The sequence below is a fragment of the Mytilus edulis genome, chromosome 13 (assembly GCF_963676685.1).
Source record: "Mytilus edulis chromosome 13, xbMytEdul2.2, whole genome shotgun sequence".
NCBI classification, from domain to species: domain Eukaryota; kingdom Metazoa; phylum Mollusca; class Bivalvia; order Mytilida; family Mytilidae; genus Mytilus; species Mytilus edulis.
This window is the reverse complement of record NC_092356.1, coordinates 46953407-46957861: the sequence shown is the minus strand read 5'-3', so window position 1 is coordinate 46957861 and position 4455 is coordinate 46953407. Positions and strand designations below refer to the sequence as shown.

Here is a 4455-nt window from a genome sequence, read left to right as displayed (position 1 = left end):
GAAGACGGAGGGTGGACGGTTAGAACTTTTTACCTTATTATCACGCTTCTGAAATATATGCCCGTTGCTAAGAAACAAGAACAGTCATAATTTGAACACAAATTGTTGTAGTTAAATTAAGGTTTAACTGTTTTGATTCACGAATCTAACGTTTGTCACTTTGTATAAATCAATGTTAAAAATGGAAGACGATACTGAGGGCGACAATCAAACACTTAATCTTGTTTGTTTCAATGATCTAGAAGAGGGATACGTTGTTTACCAATGTTCAAATCTTGTAAATCTATTGGAATATATATTCTACGATAAACACAAACTAGGCAACAGTAGTATACCGATGTTCATAATTCACGAATCGATTGAGAGAAAGCAAACCCGGGTTACAAATTAAAATTGAGGGAAACACATCAAATACATGTATAAGAGGAGAACAACGACACACCAGAAACACTGAAATGCAACACACACTGAAACGAACTATTAGTAACAATAACAATCTTCCTGGCTTTGTACAAGACATTTTATGAAAAAATGATGGGTTGAACCTTCGTTCTGTTGCTAGCCAAACCTTCCGCTTTAACGACAATGTTGAATATAACGTTAACACTAAAATGACAACATTACATGACATGACTGCAATACCAATAAACGGAAGAACATAAAGGACAGAGAAACATACAAATAAACAATACAATAGAACATCACGACAAGCTAATAGTTATTAAAGGTACAAATAGAGGAACCACAAACATATTCTTAATAGACCGAGACTAGACATCACTAGTGTCTACTAGACCGAGACTAGACATCACTAGTGTCTACTAGACCGAGACTAGACATCTCTAGTGTCTACTAGACCGAGACTAGACATCACTAGTGTCTACTAGACCGAGACTAGACATAACTAGTGTCTACTAGACCGAGACTAGACATCACTAGTGTCTACTAGACCGAGACTAGACATAACTAGTGTCTACTAGACCGAGACTAGACATCACTAGTGTCTACTAGACCGATACTAAACATCTCTAGTGTCTACTGCTATACATGATTCACCCGTCATGCAAGTCTAGACTTAATCAAAATGTCACGATATGCATATGGAATATCACACACATCATTTAGGTCAACTGTTCCAGTTATATTTATAAGACTTCGTTAGTTGTTACACAAAAACACCAATTTGTTCGGTATGATGGCAGATTTCATTTGTAAACCCAATAACCGTTTGGGGTAAGGGTAGTCTCGTGATACTTAAGTTGGTTTATAGAGATATGAAACAGTTTGTCTGGTTTTGAAAGTATTCTGGGTGCCAATTTATCGACGATATTTTAAATGCTATGTCAATTCGACATGTATCGAATGCAAATAAATGGAGTAATTTATTACATATTCATGTTTGTTTAATTATTCTTTCATTACATCCGACACTTCATCCTTACTTTGGAATACAATTATGTTCAATGTAAAGATAGTACAAAGAAGATTTGATGGCAGTGAAAGTTTTGACAGGGACTGGGATGCATACAAGTCAGGATTTGGTAAACCTTCTGGTGAATATTGGATTGGTAAGTTGTCAACATTAAACAATGTACTAAATAAAAAATTGACTGAAAATGTCTTGGCAAAACATAAAAAAACGAGCGAATTTAAAGACAAAAGTCAACGCAGAAAACAAGGCTGTGCAACATTTATCAAACTTAAAACCAGGAGTGATATCAGCTTCCCCGATAAAGTAAGCATATTCTTCTTCACATATGGCACCTGTCTCCATATAATTTATATAATCAAATATGTTATTAGGAAATTTTTCACCGAAAAAGTGATATATTATGAGTAGTTACACACATAAACTTTTTAAGAATGAGAAATAAAAAGATACAAGAAGATGTGGAAAGAGTGCCAAGGAGAAAACGCTAGTTACACGAATGGATAAAGAAATACGAAAATTTACGTGTATAACCTATTGTATTTTGAATAGAATATTAGTATTCAACATAGTGGTGACACTAAAGTCGTTTTTAAATGCCGAAGTTCTGTAAAGCTTGAAACTTTAAACAAGAAAATAGCATGATATTAACTCCTTTTAGACAAAATATACAAAGTATTTCTATAACTATTTATTTAAAATTCTCTCTTTCGACCACTTGTAATATACTGCCATGTAAAGATAACAACAGTAACAACACATTGTGTTTTTAGTATAAATGGTGATTTTGCATCTTCTTTTGATAGGAAATGACAATTTGCATGCCATTTTATCAGAAAGGAAATTTAAAGTTAGATTCATCTTAGTAGATGTTGATGGTAATAGTGTTTATGCTGAATATTCCAATTTTTACATCGGCAATGAGGAATCCAATTATGCACTTAGTATTTCTGATTACTCCGGCACGGCAGGTAGGATACGATAAATATACAATGCAATCGCTTAATTCAATTTACATTGCATTATACTAGTCAAGCCATCTGCAAGTAACTGGATTCACATTATCATGTATATCATTATAAATGTTCTCGTTTATGGTGAGGTAAAACAATTTAAATACTTTCAAATGGGAAAGTCGACCTAGGGAAAGCAAAACAATCATACACATAGGCTAAAGTAGTGTACCGCTGTTCAAAAATCCAACACATCAACTATAAGAGGAAAACAAAGGAAAAACAAGAACACTGAAGTGCAATTAAACCAAACTCCAACATGTATAGAAACTAACTATTTGATAAAAATTGCCATATTAGTGACTTGCTTCAGGACATTTTAAGAAAAAAAAAACAGGTGGGTGGAACCTGGTTTTACGTTGAACCAAAACCTCCAACAGTATTAAAACGATATCACTAAAAATACAACACAAACACACACAAGAACACTCATCACAGAGAAACACAACATGCACACTGCAGAACAGCAAGAAATATATTCCTTCAACGACAGATTACAACAACAGTGATGCTCTTATTAAACGAATATTTTATCTTGAACAATACGAAATGATTTTCACTATTCGAATATATATATATATTTCACTATAAGTCCGAACAACTATAATTACGATGACAGTATTGAATGATGATTATAATTATGTGGAGTACAAACGATAAGACAAAACACATTTTCTGGCCGAAACCACAATAGAGCACAAAAAAAACCCTAAATACATGTAAATGTTGGATGTCCAAATTACCGAGACACTTCGTATATTAATGAAAATCCGCACTTGGTACAACAGGGAATAGGTAATGATTGGTACTTATCAGACAGACGACATAGATGTTAAACCATCTAAGATGTGGTAAAAATGTTATAAGTTAGTTTAGACACAGAAACATCGTATAGATCAACCAATCAGTGATAATGTCAATAAAATGTACCGAGTGTCATTTGTATTCTTTCCTCTTCGTTACTCTGGTGGAGCATTTTGTGCGTAAGGAGCACAAGTCTGTATCGTATGAATGAACTTGAAAACAGTCAAACGGATAATGCGAATGACAGCCAGGGCAGGGATGATATGGTAATAAAATTATGGCAAAATAAAAATTTCAAGAAGGTTGGTAATTAAATATTATTTATTTCGTTAAATTTTAGATTCAATATTAGTTTTCAACAGAAAACTGACAAAAAGCTAACTTATTTCTTTTCAATTAACACAACAGGGGATGGAGCTATAGACTTTACGGGGACAAGCCTTAACGGAATGATGTTCTCAACAAAAAATAGAGACAATGATCTGAAGGAAGGTAGTTGTGCATTTCAGAAATGTAGCGGCTGGTGGCATCGTGATTGTACATATGGAAACATCAATGGTAAACTTATCCCTGGAAATGAAGGACAAATAACAATGCACTGGAACCCATGGCGGAAATTTAACTCTCTTCAGGAGACAACATTGATGACAAAACCAATAGAAATGTAAAAAAATATGTATCTTTGAACCAAAAAGCGCATCAATTAATGGTTAATAGGCTTTAAGCGAAACAATAATGTACTGGAGACCATGGCGTGGCTGGTTCTCCCTTTTAGAGGTAACAACGATGATAAAACCAATAGAAATGTGAAAATTCAAGCACTATGTATGACTAATGGTTGATTGCTAAAACTATTAATTAAAATTAAATGCAAACGTGTCTTTTATTTGTAAATGAAAACATAGAATGGCAGTTAATACTTTGTACCATTGTTCAGTCTTATAACGAAGAATACTTCTGCGAAAGTCCGAATGTGACTGTATTATTTGAAAACAAGCATAGTTATGTACTTTCAAACGTTGACACAAATTATTTCGAATAAATATTCGCTATTATTATATGCATAAATCAGTTTAGTTTTTCAATAATTTGACAAATTTTGATCCTATAATGTGACCTTTTTGAGTTTGAGTTATTTTACAGAAAAAAAATCAGCTTATTAATTGAAGATGTAAAAGTAAGTCCCTAAGAAGATAAATTGTGTTCACT

General features: G+C 33.2%; 1 pseudogene; it reads left to right on the top strand.

The window, feature by feature from the left end:
* Nucleotides 1-1456: 1456 nt before the first annotated feature.
* Nucleotides 1457-3914, top strand: LOC139500358 (fibrinogen-like protein 1 pseudogene; annotated as a pseudogene).
* Nucleotides 3915-4455: the final 541 nt, after the last annotated feature.